Source organism: Dreissena polymorpha, chromosome 10 (assembly GCF_020536995.1).
Source record: "Dreissena polymorpha isolate Duluth1 chromosome 10, UMN_Dpol_1.0, whole genome shotgun sequence".
Taxonomy (NCBI): Eukaryota; Metazoa; Mollusca; class Bivalvia; order Myida; family Dreissenidae; genus Dreissena; species Dreissena polymorpha.
In genome coordinates, this window is record NC_068364.1 from 77,327,113 (window position 1) to 77,339,507 (window position 12,395).

Here is a 12,395-nt window from a genome sequence, read left to right on the forward strand (position 1 = left end):
CACAGGTACGTCTACAATATGAATTAGTCTAATATAATACATTTGACAAATTAATATTTAAATCATAACACATACGACACAAGAATAAATGTTCCGTAAAATTTCCAAATGAGAATAATAATTAGTAATCCGAAACACACTACGATTTTTAATTGTTAACACGACGTTTACAAATGCTTCCAAATTACAGTCATGTATATTTCCCGACAAAAGCGCGCGAAAATTATGCTGCAATGTACAAAGTCAAGGTACAATGTATACTGCAAAGCGTGCGTGTATTGATTTTTTTTATACAAACTTTGTAGCGCAGAGAACATTGTTGATTTCGGTTAAAAGTTTCTTTGGTATTTATTAACGAAATTATATCGCGAATAAGTTGATATTTCCACTAAAATAATTTCAAATCGAACACGCCGAATCTTTATCGTTACGGTATTTTAGTAGAGTAATTATTTTAACACTAATTGTACTGTAAACTGATTACAGAAGACATCTGGGCGGAACTGGATTTTAAGTGTTTGACGTTATGAAAACACGCAAAGCTTGTCTACTGACCTATTGTGTAGACTGCTGTATTCGGTGTTTTGACAAAAGGGATTAACATGTGTGAATGTCACTCTGCCGATTTGGTCCATAATTACTGGTAAACATTGTTTAGAATGTCGACGCAACAAGAATACAACTGTGAATATTAAATGCAATTATCAACTCAATAGTTACCACCTTTTAGCAATCAATGGAATAACCTACAAACAAAGAGAAAATCAATGCATTAGCGAGCAGAGAATAGACTTTGTTCCGACAATTAAAACCATTCCTTATGCATTCGTTGAACGTGTTTACTTGAGTAAGTTATGCCTTTAGACAGGAAGCGGCTTTTCTTTGATTACGTCAAACTGTCAATTCACACAGATTTGCGAGATTTTTAGGGTCCTTGGTCATTTGTATACATGTTCATTATAGAAAATCACCTGCTAACATGAAAACTTTGGATTAAATTATCAAAATAAAAACAATGTTGCAAACTGTGTTTATATTAATTGGTAAGTATTAGTTAAAAGACGACGTTTTGTGTGTCGTAAATCAACGAGTTTTCTATACAACCACAACTACTTCTACAACCACGTCGGGATCGATCTATCTTGGTTGTTTTTTTTAATTGTAAATATTAAACTACATGTACATGTATGTACTTGTAATAAATGTAATTTTATTTGAAAATCAGGAAGTCAAACAAAATTAAATTGATCGTTATCTCGTAAAACGCGGAGTTTCCCCCGCGTTGCCAACGCCGAGGGCCGCCGCGTCGGTTTATCAGTTTTGCCGATCATTAACCGCCGCGTCCAAAATCATGCAAACGCCGCGTATAGCGGGATTTTCGTAATCTCCCTCCAGGTCGAAACCCGCGGAGTATGGAGGGAAATTGGGGAAAACGCGTGGAGTGTACTGTAGAAGTATCCAGTGATGATTGAATCACGCGTGTCACCTATCACTCACAAGATGCGATTGACACATTTGAGGACACTTCATTCAAGGTCAATAAATTTAAATTAACTCTTGTTTACATCGATTGATTAAAATATTTTTAGTTTTGAAAAATATGGTTTTGTTTGCACAAATAGCACGATACTAGACCTTGACTGAAAAGTAACGTAACAACCCCTACTGCGAGTTTATGAAAATTGAGTCATAACGTTATTTTTAACTTTTTCACTAGGTTTTATATTTTGGGGTCAGCGTGTCATTTGTATAATGCAAATCAATGAAATGATTGAATATCCATGCACGACATTAAATGCTGACTTGGCTAATAGCTTGCAACCTTAATCTGAATATCACGTTATAGAAAATGACACCTTGACTTTATCATCCCGCGTTCTATAAATTGAATATCTTAAACACAGACACTATTTGAATTATCTTATGTTTAGGTCATCTCATCACATGAATGATCGCATGTTGTCAAATCACCTGATATGCATATACAGGTCAAATGCTAGGACGTCAACAACACGTGTTTGGGGTTTTATCCAAATTTATCTTGATACAGTCTATTGACGAGTGTTTACATCATTTATTTATCTCAAACTAAGATAGTTGCAATATAGATTGCCATTTTATCAGCCAAGTTACATATTCACTATAAAGCAATCTTCGGACTATGAGTTTTCATACTCTGCATTGATTGTAGGGTGAATGTAAACAGTACCAATTACAATAAAGTGCCAGTAAATGTCTTAATAAGATCATACATTTAATCATACCATAGTAAAACACCCAACGATCCTTAAACAATATATGTGAATAAAGAAGTCCATATACATTATAAGGAGAGAAGTTCTGAATAACCCTGCTAGTATTTCAAACTCAATTAAAAGTCAGTAAACAAGATTGATCACACATAACTTAGAGTCAATAAATATAAGTCTTCAAGTAATGATGTTGCACTTCTAGATTTACAATCAACTATTATTAATAATCAAGTTCCAACTAGTCTTTATGACAAAGGTGATAATTGTGGTTTATATTGTGTTAGTTTTATTTTTTTGGAAGGCACTGTCCATTAATTGATACCAATAAATCCATAATAAGCGCACCCCTGGGTATAAAATAGTTTTTTTTAAATGCTATATATACTTATTTATTCAACATGTTTTAACACAGATGTTTATGTGTGCCATACATGTGTGTGTATTGTCTTTATATTATAACTTTATTGTGATATATACTTACATATGTGGTTCACAATTATTGTGCAAATTGCGATAATTTCAATACAAATGTACAATATTTCACATCTAAATGTCACAGAAGAATAAATTGTATATCTTAAACATTCTTAACAACATTTGAGCAACCTGAATAATGTTTGTTTTCATTAGTGTCCGAGTGCAAATACCTTGATTTTCAATAAAAATTGTATACACAATTACGTGGCTGCCATTTTGGAAAAAAAGGCCGCCATGTTATTTTTTTTGGTGGCTAACAGGTTTTTTTGGAAAGAGCACATGTAAAGGTGCATTCATGGAAAATTTGGTGCTTGCTTACAACTTTGCAAGATTTTGCTGATAAATGAACCTAAATCCCCAAGCTATACCTTTTGAGCATCATTATTATAATTGTCTGAGTCTGACATGTTACGCACTGGTACCAGTGTCACTGTCTGACCAGCTACAAACTAGTACCATTGCCTCTGTCTGACATGTTAAGCACTGGTACCAGTGTCACTGTCTGACCAGCTACAAACTAGTACCATTGCCTCTGTCTGACATGTTACGCACTGGTACCAGTGTCACCATCTGACCAGCTACAAACTAGTACCATTGTCTCAGTCTGACATGTTACGCACTGGTACCAGTGTCACCGTCTGACCAGCTACAAACTAGTACCATTGTCTCAGTCTGACATGTTACGCACTGGTACCAGTGTCACCATCTGACCAGCTACAAACTAGTACCATTGTCTCAGTCTGACTTGTTACCCACTGGTACCATTGTCACCGTCTGACCAGCTACAAACTAGCACCATTGTCTCAGTCTGACATATTACGCACTGGTACCAGTGTCACCGTCTGACCAGCTACAAACGTGTTCCATTGTCTCAGTCTGACATGTTACGCACTGGTACCAGTGTCACCGTCTGACCAGCTACAAATTAGTACTATTGTCTCATTCTGACATGTTACGCACTGATACCAGTGTCACCGTCTGACCAGCTACAAACTAGTACCATTGTCTCAGTCTGACATGTTACGCACTGGTACCAGTGTCACTGTCTGACAGGCTACAAACTAGTATCATTGTCTCAGTCTAACATGTTACGCACTGGTACCAGTGTCACCGTCTCACCAGCTACAAACTGAGTACCATTGTCTCAGTCTGACAAATTGATACGCACTGGTACCAGTGTCACCGTCTGACCAGCTACAAACTAGTACCATTGTCTCAGTCTGACATGCTACGCACTGGTACCAGTGTCACCGTCTTACCAGCTACAAACTTAATTAGTACCATTGTTTGAGTCTATGTACTGGTACAATTGTCTCAGATTGATGGGAGACATCATACTGCACCATTGTCGCAGTCTGACATTCTATTATACTGGTACCATTGTCACAATTTGACATGCTACACACTGGTACTATTGTCACAATCTGACATGCTACATAATGGTTTAATTGTAACAGTTTTCAATGCTACGTACTGGTACCATTGTCAAAGTCTCATATGCTACTTACTGGTCAGGGGTTGAATAATTTTTCTAGAGCCACTCGCCCTGCAGGGCGAGTAGGCCTGACAATCCACTCGCCCTTCACTTTAATCTACTCGTCCTGCATTAAAAAATAGATATCTATATTTATAGTAATGATCAACTAGAACCTTTTAAACCTACTTAACATAGTGACACTAAACTGCAAACAAATTAACTACATTATCTGATGGATTATATTTGCTTTCCTTACGTTTTCTGCACCTCTTTCCTTTTCTCAATTCTTTCCCCTTCTCTTTTTGACAACCTTTCTAATTCGCTCTGTTCCCTGTCGCCACCACCTTGCAGATATTTTAAAATAGAACCATTTTCCATTTTAATATTTTAGACGAACTTTTACTGAAAGACATGCGTGATTGACAAACGGTTACCGTTACAATATGGAAAAATTTGCCTTAGGATTCTGATCACGAAATTCGGAATTATTCTGTTTATTAATAATTATTTTTTCTGATTATTTTTAATTAAATATAAAAAGTATTATAATTAACCAGTGATGTATTATCGTTTAATTGATATTTACATTAAAATTCACGGAATGACCAATATATTTAACAGTTTTATTCACTTTTAATTGATTAGCTAAGAGCACTGACAATGACGAAAAGAGCGCAGCCGATTTCGAGAATTATTTTTAATGTGCCAGTGACGTCATTTTTCATTGTCAAAACGAAAGTGCAGTTTCTTTGTGTACTTAACGTATACTTTGTTCGTTCAAAAAACTCGACCGACCGTCAACTTCACTCCCATATGCGAGCGGTCGAGTGGATTCTTCAACCCCTGCTGGTATAATTATAACAGTCTGACAAGCTACGAAGTGACACAATTGTTACAGTCTCACAAGCTTAAAACTGGTATAATTGTAACAGTCTGACATGCTTCGTACTAGTACCATTGTCACGGTCTGACATGTCACGTACTGGTACCATTATCATAGTCTTAGATGCTAAGCACTGGTACCATTGTCACCATCAGACATGCTACGTACTGATATAATTGTAACAGTCTGACATGCGACGTATTGGTACCTGACATGCTACATCCTGGTACCATTGTCAAAGTCTGAACTGCTACTTACTGGTACCATTTTCACAGTCTAACATGCTATGTACAGGTATTATTGTCACAGTCTAACATAAGAAATACCAATACCATTTTCACAACCTGACAAACTACATTACTGGTACCATTGCAGCAATTTTTTTTATATAAAGTACCGGAAAAAATGGCATTTTTCCAGTAAGGAAAAAACTACAAATTTCTCAATTGCTGTCAAAAAATATCCCAATTGAAGAAAACTAAAATAACAATGCAACTGCAACTTTTAACTAGTTTTCTTATGCAGCGTAATGGCTTGAACCTAAGTTAATATAATATTGACAACTTTACAACCTACAATTATCAATCTAAAGTATTTGGGAGCAAACAAATCAAATACACAAATTTTCCCAATTTCTGGGTTTTTCTTGCACAATTTTCCAAATTGGGCTGGTACCAGTTCTCTTCCCAATGGGTTTCAAAAATCCCAGCATTGTCTCAGTCTGTATGTACCGGTACAATGGTCACAGTCTGACAGGCTAGGTACTGCCATATGGTACCATTACACACACTATCATGTTTGTATTCATTTTCAGGGCAAAACAGTTGCAACTGCACAACCGTTTTGCAATGAAAATAATTTCATTTTTTGTTAACACCTCACTTCAACTTACATACATTTAGATCACTTTCGAGGGGTTACACAATGATTGAATGATCATCAGCATGTTTCTCAGTATTTAACATTCCTGCCAATCCCTCTTAGAGTTATATTGAAGTCTATCTTTAGTTTCAATTAACATCACACACATCAGGGTGGTTTATTTTACTATACATGTATCACTGCTTACACATAGGCATTTTATATAATATTTAAATGAATAACACTACCATAAAAGCCCACAAGAAACACTGAAATATGATTGGATATAAATAATGCTAAATTCATGTAAAAATATATTACGGAAAAACAGTATAGCAAGATGGTATAAAAAATACTACTCTGCGACAGAAGTGTTATTATTTGTTTCAAATTTTGTTCACTTAGTTACATGTAAGTTCAAATACTTCTTCAGAATGTGAATCAAACAGAAGAAAGGGAGAACAAACAAATGTTTCTCTGTATAATACACAAATTATAATACGTTTAAACAAAGTAAGCATACTAGTATTACGCATGAGGAATTTGAGTTGAAGCCTATGTTACTATTTTGTATACCAGACTATTGGTATATTTCATATTCTAGTCTGATCGGGATATAGATTAATCCAACCACATGGCATATTCACATCATTCAGGGATTGGTTACAATTTTTACCATTGGAAATGTATAGTGAGATATATAAGCAACGCAAGTCCAAGGGAGACCACTCAAAATTAAAACATTTTACCAAGCTTTTACCGCTGGAAGTGAGATATACGAGTACAGCCATTCCAAGGGAGATCACTCAAAATAATAAATGTACAAAACATCTCTGTTTGTCCAGGAATTATAAGTTAAATTGAGATTTTCCATTCACTTCATGGAATTTATGGAGTTCTTAATATCCTTATAAAACTGAAATGCATACGGCATATTATATACTTTCAGACATGAACTAAAGACATGAACATATCATAAACATGCTTTAATGTTGGTGGTAAATTTATGAAAATAATTTGACAGAGTAAATCAGGTGATAAATATCACTCTTGATAATTATTTGATAATTGCTGAGAACAATTTGCAATTTATAAATTACAATGTTAAACACAAATTTACAGCACACAGTATAAAATATGGATTTCTTCTTAATTGGGTTAGAACTGAAAACCCTTGTCCAGTTTATTTAAATTCTTTTATGTTGTTACAAGGAAGATGTTAAAAAATGGTACTTAAAATGACAGGCAACACACATTTGACAGCAGACAATGACTGAACAAAATAGCATATATCTAAGAACTTTCACTTCAGTTTGATTGGGCTGCATGCCACTGAGGCTGTGACTGGTATTGATATCAATGTAATCTTACCTGACTTTGCGACCTTGACCTTGCGGCTTGTAATTCTTGACTTAACAACTATTCCAGGCACTGTTACTTCCACTTTATCAGAAGGTTGGTCAGTATAGGGTCAAGTGTTTGGATTGAGTTACAGTTCTACTGCTCATTAAACAACTGTTTCAACCACAATCACTTTTAACACAACAAGAGGGAGGTAAGTACATGTCCAGTGTCTATCTAGAATTATATTTATGTAGCCTACTAGACAACTATTCGAACCACAGTCACTTCCACCTAGACAGTTTTGATGTCAGTACATGTCCAGTGTCTGACTCGAGTTTTCTGCTGCTTACTAGATAACTATCCCAACCACTGCCACTTCCACCCAAACAGGAGGGGGCCAGTATAGTGTCAAGTGTTTGGCTTGAGTAACAGTTCTGCTGGTCACTAACTGTTCCAACAACAGTCTTGTCCGCATAGACAGGATGGAGTTCCGTGAATGTACAGCGACTGGCTCAAGTTCTATTTCTCTTGCCTGAAATGCTTGAGCTCCTTGGTTGCCAAAGTGCCCTCTGTACATCAACTGTGTATTTGAAACAGAAAAAATAATAAGCTCATTAATTATTTCCCAAAAAGGTAAACACAACTCTGTGAATACATACTATTAATGCGTTAAAACTTGTTCAGCTATAAAACAACCTATCAGATTCTCAAATCAAGTGTGAAAAACATGTAATTGAAATCAACTTACCAACATTGCTACCCGATTGCTACCCAATATAATTTCACTGTTTTATTAAAGTTTAATAATAATTTAGTATAAAACTAAACTCAAATAAAAATGATCTCAATAAAATGTGTTGCTATGTCTGCTTTACATAAAAGCTTTAAATCATGGATACAAGATCTAGAAGTCTAAATCACAAGTGTAAAATTGTGTTTTTTTTAGAATACAAAAAAAGAAGCTCAATGAAAATATTTGTGTTTTGTGTGTTCCTTGGCTATTCAAGAGCTCTTTAAATATTACATTTATCAGCTACTGTGGTGTTTTCATGGCTCTATTGATAGTGAAACAAAATACACAAATTAAATTGATGAGATGTCATCAGGGCATTCTTGTTCTTAATATAAACAAAATCATTCGCTACTTGCTTGGGTGACGTAGTATTGTAGTGAAAATAAGGTCACTTCCAACAGCATTGCTGTTGGGCTAGCTGTTTAGCGACGTGGTTTAAGTGTCTGACTACCTCTCTGGAGGTCGTGGGTTCAATCCCCGGCTTGAGCTCTGCAGTATTTTCACATAAGTATATTATTATTTCACACATATAATTCACTGCTTGCTTGGGGGACAAAGTATATCATTATGTCACACCAAAGGAGAGTTCTCTGTTGCAATAGGCCATCTGAACTTAAAAATTCTATTCGCTGAACATAATTTTTATTTAATTGTAACAGTGTTTTTTTTTGTCATTCACATTCGGGTCCAGTAAGCAGACCCATTCCCAATGGAAATAAGTATATATTTTTCCCAAATGGAAGCTAAAAATTCCTAATGGAAGGTTTGCAAAAATTTTTTAAAAAAATTAGATCTCAATATTTTGTTATCTCCCATCCAAGTTCAACCATAGTAAATATAATACTGGACACACTTTTATTCTCAATTTTGAAGCATATTTTGCAAAACAACAACACTAATTTCCCAATTTTAGTCAAAACGCCGCGATTTTCCCCAATTCAAAGGGGCTTGGCCCCATTCCCAAAATGGTGAAAAAAACACTGCAATAACAGTATTCCTTGTTCTCAATATCTACCTTCCTAATTGAATCACGAGTGATAACAATGCAATACAGTACAGCCAAGGCGGAACAAACATTATCCGCAGCTACGCCACGGCAAGATTATTAGTACGCGGCGGCCATATCGTGTGTTTATGCGGTGAATCGCCGCAGCACTCAGCATCGTTCCGTGCAACGACGCCGAGCCTGTTTCAACCTCGCGTACTTTCGCGGAGTGAATCCGCGGCATACGTACGCAGCGGATCAAATAAATAGATTTACATCTACATGTTCATTTGTGTAGCATAGCAACCTAGATTTAGGCCACTTTCATAGTTATTAGTTTCATGTTATAAAGTGATATCATGGGCATCGTACAGTTTATAGGTGCCTATTGCAACCGTTGTTTATTGTTTGTGTTTTCTTTAATATACACTTATATTTGTTAATGCAGCATCAACATACTCTAACAATATCCCGGAAAGAGGAAAATAATGCATTTGAATATCAACCGTACTTTGACAATTGACGACAGAAATTATTCGATTTACGATGTAATTCTAGATTTAGTGCAGATTCATTCATACGACACAAAGACACTATTTTGTTTTACGGATCCTTTTTTCTTAGAGGACTGGATGAGTCAAGAAACTTCTTGTCATGTCTTTAATCCAATGTCATTTTGATTATGCTTGCTCTATATGGTACCATAGTCTCACAAAAATGTTACAAAATAAGCTCCAAACCACCCAGAATAAGTTAATGCGGTTCGTTCTAGGTCTCGATGCAAGGGCACACATTGGGCCAGAACATTTTCGTTTGCTACCAGTCAATAAACGTGTAGACCAGATTGTTCTTGGCCATGTTTTTAAGATTCAAAATGGTTTGGCCCCTGACTATATGGGAGAACATTTTATCCCGCAGGCCTCTATTCATTCATACAGGACCAGGTCAACTCAAAAAGGTGCTTTTGCTGTCCCCAGGGTCAAAGGTTTCGGGTCAAAGTCCTTTTGTTACACGGGATGCTCATTATGGAACAATTTACCCTCCAGTATTACACAGATTGACAGATTGCCTGTTTTTAAGTCATCTTTAAAAAATTATTTATTAGAAAATCTGTAATTTTTTATGTGTATTGTTTGTTTTTTCGGCTTAAGGAATCAGTTTTAGTCAGCAATTTTTATCAAAATTGATCCTATCTTTCAAAAATGTTATGCATTCTCCATTTTTTATTCTATGTATTTTAGGATGGTGTAATAAATGATGCTATCTGTGATATCTAATTTATTTCTTACACATTTTTTAATAGTGTATTTTTAGGATCTCATAATTAGTAATGATATCTGTGATATCTTAAGTATCAAAATGGTCTGTGATATACATGCATAGTATTTAATATATTTATTTAAATTATGTTGGTCATTTTATTGATGTAATTTTGTTTAATATTTAAGTGCCACTCTATGTCATGCCACCAGCTCAAAGGACCACAATGGAAATATGGGTTTACCCATTTTTGTGTTATCCTTGGTGTTGGTATGTATGTAATGGTATATTTATTTTCATGTATGTTATACTTTATATTTTGTACATGTTGTAAATGCCCTTGTATGCATTCCTTGCCGAAATAAATCTATCTATCTATCTATCTATGTAAAATATCGACTATAATAAAAAAAAATATAAACAACTGGTAGCAATATGTGTGGCAGATAATTAGTCAGTAACCACATTTCAACAAACTATTTTGACCTGTTAATTCTTTTCAGCTCAATTCTACAGTTAAATGTGCCCATAATATTATTTTAATAAGCGGATATGATTTTTATATGATGCTTTACAGAATATTTATATAATATCACGTCTTTAAATATATCGATATTTATTCAAATGAAGCCTTTAATTAGACATTTGCAAAATATAATGGTTACCGCTTCTATATACACACAATGTAGCGTTTAAATTATGTGTTTGAATGTACATGTACATGTAGCAACATATTTGTATTTCATTTTCAGTGTTTGGCTGTTTTATTCAAGCAGTGCTACAAGGACAGCGTAAGTCAGAAGTAAATTATAACGTGTGTGGTATTTTAATGACTTCGATTTTTATTGAAATTTTCAGGATTACAACAATTTGTTTATAAACGGGAATGCACTCACTAAAAAACACAACAGCAGGCTTTTTTATTAACTATGTTATCTATTTTATTTTGAATCCGCGCACATTAAATATTATGATTTGACATATTATTATACATGTTCTTTTAATTTTTTTTAACAACTGATCATTTAAAAAAAGATTTTTATGATACATGTACGCATCAACTCGGCGTCATGTTGCGGATCGAGGCTTGCCGCGGCAGACAGATGCGAAGCTTCGTGGCGAAATTCGACTTGCCGCCGCATACTTACGGGGCTTCAAAAGCTGACGCGGCATAGACTCGTTTCGCCTTGCCGCCGATCGATCGCAAAATATGTTTGTTCCGCCTTGGCTGTACTGTAGTATAAGGTAAAATATGTTTATATTCACAGTTCTCAATTTATAGAATGTTGAACACAAGTTCACAAATAACTATAGGTTTACTATAGACAATGACAAAAATGCTTTATAATCGCTAAAACAAAATATAAACAAAAGCACCATATAACAGGTGCCAAGGCTTGGCTGCAGGTGCTGTTTAGAATAAATGAAAGCTTGTCCGAATTTTTTTTAGAGATCCCAGTGACATTGACCTTTGACCTAGTGACCCAAAAAATGGGTGTGCCATGTAAAATTCATCAAGTTGCATCTACACTGCGGGGAAACACATGATCACAAAAGTACATCTTACGCACAACATGGCGGAAAAAGCTCTCGCTTAATTACAAAAATCAAGGCAGGAGTTTTTATCTTATTTTGGGGAAAAGGCCTGGCCTTTTTTGAGGGGAAAAAAAATCACGCGAAATGCTGGATTTTGGGGAAAAAAATCACGCGAAACGCCGGATTTTGGGGAAAATAAGGAAAGTCTTAAATAATCAATTTAACATATTTTGCTGTTTTTAAAACAAATTCAAGGCAACAGATAATTTAATTATGCAGTATGTTTTATTTTCTACACTGGAACAGGTTAACTTAAAAGTGTATTAAAAGTTTAAAAAAAAAGAACAAAAAATTTTTTTTTTTTTTTTTTTATTAGGGGAAAAAATGAAGTCTGGGGGAAATTTACCTGCTGAGGGGAAAAAAAATCAGAGGGGAAAGGGCCGTTTTTCGGCGGGTCCCAAAGAAGAAAAAAAAGCCCTGCAAGGTATTCTCATATTTTATAATATCTAAATTAATGATAACTATGC

General features: G+C 35.0%; 2 protein-coding genes across 2 annotated transcripts in view; one reads left to right on the forward strand and one right to left on the reverse strand.

Annotated features, from left to right (window-relative positions):
* Nucleotides 1-7,870, reverse strand: part of LOC127846892 (uncharacterized) — a 76,192-nt gene extending 68,322 nt beyond the window's left edge. The window contains exon 1 of the mRNA XM_052378311.1: nt 7,322-7,870. The gene's annotated coding sequence lies outside the window, so the exon portion shown is untranslated. The remainder of the gene's footprint in view (nt 1-7,321) is intronic.
* The window catches only part of LOC127846895 (uncharacterized), a 179,118-nt gene that overhangs the window by 89,105 nt on the left and 77,618 nt on the right, over nt 1-12,395 (forward strand). The window lies entirely within an intron of this gene.